Raw genomic sequence first — 11,779 nt, forward strand, 5'->3', positions numbered from 1 at the left:
GAAGCCATCCGACTGTGTGAGGAGCAGCTCGTTGATGTCTGCAGGCAGAGAAGGCCTAGAGCTCTCCCGTCTGACTGGTCCACCAATAGGAGAGAAGTTCACCCCTTGAGACACATCCCCTCCTCATTTGAATAATGAGGCAGAAATGCATACAGAAATGTAAAAAGGACAGGCAGAAATAAATACCATGGGTGAAAATAAATAGGGTAGAAAATGCACCGCACGAATAAAACAGACAAAAATATTAAAACACACACATAAATAAATACATTTAAAAAAGAAGTAATTAATAAATGAAGTTGAAGATTATTTTACCTAAAGATTATTTTAATTAAAATAGATATATACATTTATGTCTCCTTGTTTAATTTAATTACTACCTACATTTATTTATTTACTTTATTTTTTTGTATATTTAATCGGATGCTTATTTATTTATTGAGCGTTTATTTATTTCTGTATTTATTTCTGAATGTGTCAGGATCGGTCCTCCATAATGTTTGACTTTAAAAGTCATTAAAAGAATCTTAAAATCAATGCTTAAAGAAACATATGGAAGCATATAGTGGACTAAATTAAAATTATCATGCAAACTTGAAAATGAAAATGTAATCCCACAATAACATTATCATTTTCCACATATGTATGTGTTATTTAGGTAAAAATTAAAATGAAAATGCAATCATTTTCATTTTCACATACTTGTGTGAGTATTCTAGAACCATATTAAAATGAAAATGGAAACTGCATTTGACATTTCATTTTCAAAGACTTAGTCTGCTCTATAGTATAGGACTATAGGACTTTATTCAAATGCAATGAGTGAAATAGCGCCCCCAGTCTATTGCATTGTATTTACATTTACAAGCAGCTTTCCAAGGGATACAATGAAAATGAAAATGCAATCTGTCAGTCCTCTCATCAAGTCCTCAGTTAAGACTTCACTTCCTCTTCAGTTGGAAGGCCACTTCAGGTTCTCATGGTTCAGTTGTGTATCTACCATTACACAACACTAGACTGTAACTTCACAACCAAATGAAATCTATCAATCAAACAGCTCAAGGATGGATCTATACCGACGTCAAACTTGGAACCTGTAAGTGTTTCCAGTTCTATGTAGCTTTTCAGTTTTTTTGAACACTTGCCTGTTGAATTTGGCATTAGCATAGTTTACCTGGTCGATACATGGCACGTGCAAAAAACATTAACTTGCTTATACCCAAAAGCATCAGTGTCCTGCTAGGCAGTGTCAAGCCCAGGCTAATACAAACTGCGCAAACTGCGCATGTGCAACTCCCAACAAAGATTTTGTACAAGTAAGATGCATCACTCTGTAGCTCAAGAGCGGAGCGTACAACACATAGGGTGAAAAGAGGAGCTGCAGCAATGTGCAGTATGAGAAATATATGGTGTTTTAAACCATGTAAACCTGTTCTGGTACAACCCCTAATTAAGATTTTGAACCTGCATAATCAGCATAATACCACCTCTTTAACATGATTTCTACAGCTAAGTACAAACCTGTACTTGAGGAGCGGGGAGGAGTCCTCTGTTGTCTTCTGTCAGCCTGGCAGGAAACACCTCTGCTGACCTGTTTGCAGGAAACACTTACAGTTTAACCTTAGTCCAATATCATCTCAAGTGTGTAGTTATGATAACGGTTTTGCACTGTTGATAGCTGTAACTATTACAGTATGTAGTTGATATGACAGACAGACTGACTGTTCCTATAACATTAACTTTGACTGAGCTGCGGTATTGTCACTAATACTAGTATTGCAGTAATGTGAAGTATATCTCTGAATGAGAATGGGTTTGTATTAGCCTGGGCTTGACATTGCCCAGCAGGACACTGATGCTTTTGGGTATAAGCAAGTTAATGTTCTTTGAATAGACTGGGGGCGCTGTTTCACTCATTGCATTTGAATATAGTCCACTATAGAGCAGACTAAGTCTTTGAAAATGAAATGTCAAATGCTGTTTCCATTTTCATTTTAATATGGTCCTAGAATGCTCACACAAGTATGTGAAAATGAAAATGATTGCATTTGATAATTTTTTGTGGGATTACATTTTCATTTTCAAGTTTGCATGATAATTTTAATTTAGTCCACTATATGCTTCCATAGAAACAAGCAGCCAATGCAAGGATGCTAAAACTGGGGTGATATGATCACATTTTTTGCAGCAAATTAAAAGTCAAGCTGCAGCATTTTAGACTAATTGTAGGTGATGAATTGATTTCTGAGTGAGACAGGTTTAAAGGGAGTTAAAATAGTGGAGGTGGGAGGAAATAAAAGCATGGATGTGATTCTCCAGACCTGTGGCTGAAATAAAAGACTTATGAAGGTCTGGTTATTCATTTCGAGCCCAGCAGTGACACACACATCTCTTCATGTGGCAGACCTCACCACTCCACTATCTCAGTGCATTTAGCAAAAGCATAGGTTTGATTGGCTTCAGAATTGTAACAAACCATGTTCTTGCTTGTCTGAAATGCATTCACAACATGATCAAAATGATTTAAATTGCAACTTTAGATACTGAAGATGTTATGCACTTTTTTCAGTCAATACTGTACACAATATTTATTTTGGAATGTAGCATAAAGAATGGTTTCTCTTTTGATGCCTCTGAGGTAGGAATGAAGGTGGTGAGTGGTTTTCATTTGAGGACTGATGTCCAGCTGTGGGCACTCGCTGTGTCTGTGGCCTATAATGAGAGGAAATGGCTGGAGAAAAAGTAGAGAGCAGTGGGAGCACAAAGAGGATGCCAGGGGATTTATATGTAATAGCAGTCTACAAAATGGACCTTTATGCTCCATGTACCTCATTTCAAATTCCCTAAAGAGTATCCTGTCGCTGCAATGTGTTTTCATGATTATGCTGGTGGAGAGTTCACGAATGCGTGGTTGTTGGAAAATAACTTGGCTTACACTGAACAAGGTTTAGTACATCTGAATGTAATATGATTGCTACAACTTGAGGTGTTTTAGAAGTTTCATGAAAATTTGCTTTATGAATCTCTTCATGTCAGGCCATTTTGTGATGGCTCAAAAAGTAGTCAACAAAACAAAATTTATGTCCATAAAGTCATAAAGATTTACATTTTGAAAAGAATATAACACAACATAATTTAATTAATTTTAATATTTACTAAAGTCTTGTGGATGTGCCTGGCTTTAGTAAATGTTCTTACTCTCGAGATATATATACATGACAATGTATCTAGCTGTGTATTTTAATAGTGTGTGTCTGCTTGCTTGCTTATTTACCCCATCACATAATCAACAACATTTTTATGAATAAAGCTCATTCTCATTCCTTATGTGCAGCATTTAAAATCAGTCCAGCTGCTCTGTACTTCACGAGAGACAGCACTTTACTTAAATGTATGCATTGTGCTGTTACATATTACAGCTTTGTACTAAACTCCACAGGTTTAATTAAAACATGAGCTCTCCGTCAAGTGAGTGCAACATCACATATACTAATAGACATGGGAACTTATGCTCAAATGCAGGATGAATATTTTAGCCAAAGGATTTTTTCAGCTTATCTCGGCAAAGAGCAAGTGGGTTTCAGTGTAATCTCTGGATCAGTTGTGGTTTTTAACAACACTCACCACACTGCTATCCCAAGATTACTTTGAAACATAGACTGCTTTCAAGAGAGTAGCACTTTAAACCCATCTGATATTAGTCCTATCTCGAAGGAACAGCGTAGGACTTTCTTACCCAAAAGAAGAGAAAAATACACAGAATCAATAGCACATTGACTTCCACTGCAGAATGTAATTGCTGTGATGTAGTCCCCCCCCAGCCCCCAACCCCCTTCACAGAACATTGTGTTCAGGACATGAATAAGCGGTCAATTAGCTATTACAGTGCTCACTTGTCTGTATGTAATCCCCTGCCTGTCAGTCATTACAGAGTGTGATACTGATGCTCACTAAGCTTTATGAATCTAGATGCATGAGTTGGCTTGACGCAGTGCAAACAATCAGTGGAAAAAATATTAAAGATCAGAGCAATTTGTAGGCCTGATGTGGCATCTGTTTGTGAAACTGAGCGTAGTTGTTTTGAAAGACTGTCGAGGTGGGGAACCAACATCAGGTGTGGAATGAGACGGAGATCCCAGAGGGGGCCGCTGTGGGAAGTGTACTGTAAAATGGGGCAGCGATGGCAGGTTCACCACACCTTGTTGGGTCCCACAGTACTTGGCAAACTCAAGATAAATACCCTCAAAAATATACACATTCAGAGGAACCATTTGACAACTGTTATGCAAGAGGACTAATTCTGTAACACGCTGCAATGCTTCTAAACATCTGGCAATATCAATTAGACATGCAAGATTGACCACTCGCACCACAAGAGAACAGAACATTTTGTTTTGAAGTTTGTTGTGAGAAGTTAACTAGATTCATTCTTTGGATATACATATGTTTTCTGTATTGAACACATATTTTATAAAATTGCTTTTTTGTAAAATGTCAGAGGTTAGTAGTAGATGAGAGAGGTGTCATCATGTGACCTCAGAGAAGAACATCAGTCACATAATAACATGTCTCTGTTTTGGTAAATCAATAGTGATCAGCATTTATTTTGCCCCTCTAGTTGCGTGGCTATAGGGTTGGAAATGTTGCTCCGCTGGGATGTATCTTATAATCACCACTTATCTTATAATATCATATCTTAATAACTGTTGAATGGATTGCCAGGAAATTATGTAGGCTACAGACATTCATGGTCTCTGATCAATGTATCCTAGTAACCTTGGTGAGACGTTTTCTCACGCACCACCATCAAGTTGACCCCAGAGGATGAATTGGTTCTCAAATTGGGGGGGCACTTGGTGGCCACTTCAGGAGGGTTGTGGATGTTGAGTGGACCTTGCATGAATATGATTCATGTGGTGATATAAACAAACAAAAATGCTTTGATGCAAGTAAGGCTGTTTTGTTTTTGACTTCTGAAGGGGGCGGGGAGTTGAGAACCACTTCATTACCAGCAACAAGAGAGTTTTAACCAGTTTTATCTCATCGACTTATCTGAGCTTTTAAAAACAGTATCACAAATGAGAGTGTCCTCCAGCCCAATTGATGTAATACCTACAAAGTTTTTACTGGAAGTAATGGATTCTGTTGGACCCCATTTGATCTCTGTTTTTAACAGCTCCCTATCTACTGGATGTGTCCCTGATTATTTTAAAATGGCTTGCGTGAACCCACTTTTAAAGAAACCTGGTTTAGATCCCTCCCTCCCACAAAATTTTAGACCAATTTCAAAACTGCCTTTTATTGCAAAGATTCTAGAAAGAATTGTGTCCAAACAGCTGCTCACTGTACTGGAAAAGAACAAATTATTTGAAAAGTTTCAGTCTATTTTCAGGTAGTACCACAGCCCTGCTTAAAGTCACCAATGACCTTTTAATGTCTGCTGATGAAGGTATGTGCTCAGTCCTGTTACTCCTGGACCTTAGCGCTGCTTTTGACACCATTGATCTCAACATCATGTTAGACAGACTGAGGCACTGGGTGGGGATCTCTGGTAAGGCCCTAGAATGGTTTTCATCCTACCTGTCAAATAGGAAGTTTTGCGTGTCTGTAAACAACTATGTCTCTTCGTTCTGTCCAGTTAAATATGGTGTGCCTCAGGGGTCGGTCTTAGGACCCATTTTGTTTTCCATGTATCTGCTTCCCCTTGGACATATTATCCAGAAACATGCCATTTCTTTTCATATTTATGCTGATGACACACAAATGTACTTGCCCGTCAGATCCACAGACCCTGGAATGCTGAGTTCAGTTTTATCCCTTTTTAATATTACTTATTTTATATTTATCTTAAACATGTATTTTAGTCTTTTCAGTGTTTTCTTGCTTTTATCTTGTATTGTTTTTGTATTATTGTCTTTTGGGTATTATTGTCTTTACGCTTGCACTTTGTAACTTGTTTTTGAAAAGTGCTCTACAAATAAAGATTATTATTATTATTATTATTATTAGCGCCATACTGAAGACTCTTATATTTTTTATTTTACATGATCAAATGGTAATAGCATAATTACATCACATGAAGGTGCAAGGCTTTTGGAGAACAGCATTGACGAAAAGAGCAATGTCTGCACACTGACATTTATTTAAATAAATAACTTTTTAATCCTAGTTGGATCTTCCCCAGATCAAAATTCACATTATTAATTACAACATTATCAATAGAATAATAGCAATAAACATACATTTATGACTTTACAAAAAGACTGTGCGGTCAGAATCTATAAAAAATTATTTTTTGGCATCTGACGTGTCTCTGTGCGTGGCTTCATTAAAATGAACATGAATTTTAATTTAAATACCACTCATAATTATTCTTTTGTCATTATCTTAGACATAACTTTGCAGTCAGTGGAGTGCAAATTAATTTCCCACGTCATGTTTCACTTATGTGAAAAGTAGAATAAACATTTTATTTTTCTCTTCATTTTATGCCTTCTGTAAAATTACACTTTTTCAATTTATTCATATGGAGTTTTTTCATGTGGATCTTTTTTCTGACCTACATTGAATACTCAATTTCAAAGCCTCCCTGGGACCCATGAGAACCCCAAAGAGTCAGATAGATCCATTGTCCTCCGAGATGTGGTGACTGACACAGCATTATGATATTCAGTTAGGTGAAAGCACCTGCTCCCAATCTGTAATGAGTATGCAGAGTTTGCTGCAGATGGACCAAATGGAAGAAACCTGATGGGAAACCGCGAGCAAAGGAAAAAAGTAATGACTTAATGTCTGAAGCTCAGGTGTGGTAGCTCCATTGAAATCTTGCCCACATCTCCACTTTAACTTGCTGACACATTAGATATTTCATTAAATCGATGCCTTAAGCTGCCGCTGGAAGGTGATGAACCGATCTCATGTTGTTCTCTATGCTCTTTCTCTGCTGAGGTTTGTTTTCATAATTATTCCAATCTGCAAAGCAATTTCTCACCACATAGTGAAAGGTCATTATTATTTTTGCGATAGAAATTAAGTGAAGGAAGGGAAACATTTTCACATTAGAATCACATTAGAATCTCAGCACAGACTATGATTTGTTTAGTTTTACTGGGTACAGTTGGGCACTTGTCTCGTTCTTGTCTTGCAGCATTTATAATTAAGGACATAATGAATTAACTGAATATGTTTTTTCAATATTTAAACAGTAATGAAGAAGTTATGTAGTGTGTGTGATTTTATTTGTGCATTGATGATGTGTCTGAGTCCTTACTCATTTGTACTTAGAATTGCATCAGGGCCTGCAGTTATAAATATACACCAAAACTGACTGTTTTATCTTCTCAAAACATTTGAAAATTTCAAGCTTTAAGGAAAATAATGATCCCCCACCCCTGCAATAAAAAATAGCGAAAATAGCATCAATAACAATGTGGGGAATTTTACAATTCCTCAGTACTACATTTCAGCCAAATTGGACTCTGAATGTGTCTGCATCTGGCAATCCCTGATTGTTAATTAGATATCATGTTAAACTGTCGTTCTCTGTTTGCCTGACTTATTTCATTAGCTCCATCCCAAATGCACTGTTCCGGCTTATCTCTAGGAAACAGTTGGGTTAAAGCCATCTCTCCGCTGGCTCTCATTTAGGCTGGTGCAATCCTGTTGACTTCACACATGGAGCAATCCTTTTGTGCTGTTTTCCAGAAGCTCTGATACCACAGGTCTGTCCCGTCAGACTTGAGACAGGCATTTAATTAAAAGAGCATTGCTGAACTGTTTTTCCACTGTCTTGCCTTGAGCCATATTGCTTTCACTTCACTGGGTCAAGAGGTGTTTGAGGCACTAACTTTTGGTATTTCATCTTTTTAAATGGGATATCCATTTGATAGAAATTGATAAACCTCTAGGATTTGAATTAATCGATAATGATTAAAAGTTAATCACTGATGTGAATTAAAATGCAAATACACCACAAGATTGCAGGGATACTTCAGAGATTTGATGAAATAAAGTGAATGAAAATAATGTTTCCAGAAATAACAGTGACAGTTCATTTTATAGGATTGTATAAAAAAGTTTACAATAACAATGACTCCTGTTGTACCATTTCCCCCAGTGTTCATTTAGGCTACTTGGATAGAAGACAACGTTTCACTCGCAAATTGGATGACGGATGTGTTGAACAGCAGGTAAAATAGAACTAAAAGGTTACACTGAGATTTTAAAGTTGCTTCCTTCCAGCTATTATTTTCAGCACCTCAAGATATTGAAACACAAAAAAACAAAAACAAATTGGAGATATATGTAGCGCAGTGTTTGAAGTGTTGATCAGCTAGCGCACTTAAAATACCCCCAATGGCAACAAGAGGTAGGGTGAATTCAGGTATTTTTGGGACATCAGGTAATTTGGGACAGCATAAGAAAAAAGCCTTTTTCTTCTCCCCTGAAAGGTTTTAGTCAAATTTATTGGTGCTAAGACCTTGCTGTGAATGCGCATAACTAAAGTCACATGACATAATTTATGTGTTATCACATGGGGGTGTGTGGTCTGCATCAAACAGGAAGTTGATCCCTAAAAACAAGAGTTAACAGAAATGACATAGGCTTCAGCTTGATTTTGATATAAGGGTAAAACATTTGATGACCAATATACTGTAGATTTAAATTATATACAAAACAAATATGGAGTAATAGTGTACCAAAATACAAAATATTGTTTTGAAATTATGTTTACATTTTTTAAATGGCACCAAGAAACAGATAAATAAATAAAATAAACATGTTTGACAACATGTTGGAGTCTTAAATGATTTTAACATCTTAATCAATAGTCTAGCCTGTTGACATTTGCTGATGTAATAATGAATTAAGCTATCACAACAAATGATAGGCTAATACCACAGCAATGGTGGATCATGGAGTGTCTCAATAGTTCCAGAAAGTTAGCAGCAAATGTTAGCAGTAAATCAAGCTAGGCATATAACATATTCACACTTCATGGCTAAATGCTAAATAAAATGTCCCTAAATTAGAAGATTTAGGGACATTAACGGCTAACAAATTAAAAAACAAATTATGATACTGGCAATGGACAAGGTTAGCAACATGCAATATAAACAGGGGCAGCCTATTCATTTTATTTATTCCTGTTCTCTGCCTGCCTCCCTGTGTCTCCTCCCCTGCGTGTGCTCTCTCTCTCTCTCCCTCCGCTCCTGAGCCCAGCCAACGACCCGCACCTTGCATCTTGTCAGCCACCTCCTCTGCCTGCCACACCTGCCAGCAATCAACCTCATCCCTGCCTGCGTATTCTCCACTCCATCGCTGCTGGATTGTCGTTGCTCCTTACCCGGTCCACTCACCTCCGTCCTCCGTGTTTCCTGAGAGTTGCGTTTGGGTCCACTCTGTCCCCACACCTCACCGTAACAGAATGATCAAGCCAACATGGACCCAGCATGCTCACCCTTACCCCCTTCGCCGATTGCACGGAGTTTGAGGACAGGCTTCTAGCCTTCATCAAGCTGAGAGGCCTGTGGAAGAGAGCCATCAGTAACAGCCTTAGGGAGGCTTTTCTTGCCAGGGCCCGACAGCTTTTGGTGGCTGAACCTCGTTTGAGAGATCTTGTCCCCCTTTTGGACGCTAGCTTCCTCCACGCCATATTCCCTCCGCCCATGAAGGCGTCACCGAGCATGTCCCTGCCTCCCCTGCTGGTGTCTGCGTCTGGGTCGTCATCTCAGCCTGTGCTCTGCGTACTCCATGATCATTGGACTGGACCGGAAATGGACCCGGCAGACATTAGCCCTTCCCCGGAGGACCTGCGCAAGGTGAGAACCATCATGCACAATCTTCTTTGGGATTTAAGGACTGAGGATTGGCACGAGAGACTGGAAGTGCTAGCTTGTTTTGAGAAGGCTCTGGACCAACAACTGTGCCTACTGAATGCTCCTGGTGTGGCTGGGCTGGTTTGGGAGGTGGGTTGTCTCAAAGGATCCCTGCTGTTGGCTCTGAACTCCCACAGTGCTCCTCATGCTGGGCTTAGCATGGGGCCTGCTAGCCCCCAACCTGCCCCTCCTGTTCCCCGGACTGCTATCGCCGCTAGCCCCCAGCCCGTCCCTTAGCCTGCTAGTGCCGCTAGCCTCCAGCCTGCTCCCCGGCCTGTTCCCCGGCCTGCTAGCGCAGCTAGCCACCAGCCTGTCCCTCCTGATCCCCGGCCTGCAAGCGCCGCTAGCCTCCAGCTGGCCCCCCATACCTTGTCGGAGGACCGACTGACGTCAGCCCCGTCAGTGGTCTGGCCGACCCCTGCTCCTCACAGCAAGGCCGTTGCCCAGCCCTATCCACGGCCCCCAACCCTCCAACCCCGTCTCTGGCTCCCCCTGTTCACGCTTTGGCACCGGTCCTAAGCCCAGCAGCCCTGTCCCAGATTCCCCTGGCCTCCGGAGAGGTCTCGCCCTCGCCTCCGGAGAGGTCTCACCCTCATCCCAGTCGCCCCTTAGCCTGACTTCCGCAGAGGTTACTTCTACTCCGCCGGCCTCGTGGACGGCCTCTTGGAGCCTCCAGCCCTCCCCGTCAACCCTCGGTTCGTCCCCCCGTGGACCTTAGCTCGGGCTTTCGACCTCCTGACCTCCCTGGTTCCCTCTCTGCCCTGCCTCCGGGCCATCCACCTGAGGTGCCATGTTCCCTCTCTGCCCTGCCCCTGGGAAGCCCGCCTTAGGTCTCATGTTCCCTCTCCTTCCCCGGGAAGCTCAGGACCTATGTTCCTTCTTTGCCCCACCTCCGAGCCGTCCTCCTGAGGTCCCACGCTCCCTCTCTGCCTCGCTTTTGGGCCACCCTCCTCAGGTCCTACATTCCCTCTCTGCCCTGCCCCTGGTCCGCCCGAGGCTCTTTGCCCCATCTCGGTCGCACCTTCAGGCCGCCCACCTGAACTCTACTGCTCCCACTTTGTCCTGCCTTTGGGCTGCCCCCCTGAACTCCCTGGTCCCGCTGCTCTGCCCTCAGGCACCCTGTCTGGCCCTATTCCCGCTGCTCTGCCCTGCCCATTCGCCTGACCCTTCCCGGCCCTGACTACCTCTCTGAAGCTTCTGTGTCTCGTTTTGTTTTGGACCCTTTATACAAATTCATATCACATCATCATCAAAGTTCCTGTGTGTGAGAACCGAAAAAATAAAAACATTCACTAACAATCTAACTGATGAACCAACATCAGCAGCAAAAGATGTTAATGAAGTTCCAAAACTTAACAATCGATAACTTTCTCATTCAAACGTATACAGCGAAAGACAGGTTGAAATGAGGGCAACTGGACTTCTTCTGAAACATCATCTACAACCAAGTTCAAACGTGACCTGGATGACTGAGAATCTTTACAGATGTGTGTATTTGTTTAACCCTCTCTCTCTTGTTCTCCCGCTCACTGCACAAAAATCATAGGGGGATTCAGTGGAGCCTGAAGATTATCTGCAGTGATGTTTTTAATAAACCAAACATTAAACCAATGATGTGTTCTTTCTTTGTGGAAAAAGTACAAATGCAGTGTTTAATTACCTTAACATATTGTTTTTGTTGTTAGCCTCTTCAGTGATGGTAAAGTTGCTCCTGTTGACCTGAGTCAACTATTTTTTCTTCCTCTCCATGTCTGCTGGCAAACCATACATTCATACTCTTTTTCTTGACCAACTGCAGCATCCCCACAGCCCAATAAACCATGCTGTAGTCTATTGTAAGACAGTACACAGGCACAAACCACTTAACATGCTGTTTTCTGAGTTTATTGGAGATTTATTAA

The sequence above is a fragment of the Micropterus salmoides genome, unplaced genomic scaffold (genome assembly GCF_014851395.1).
Source record: "Micropterus salmoides isolate LMB-PRFRI ecotype aquatic unplaced genomic scaffold, ASM1485139v1 Ms_hic_scaffold_15, whole genome shotgun sequence".
Classification (NCBI taxonomy): domain Eukaryota; kingdom Metazoa; phylum Chordata; class Actinopteri; order Centrarchiformes; family Centrarchidae; genus Micropterus; species Micropterus salmoides.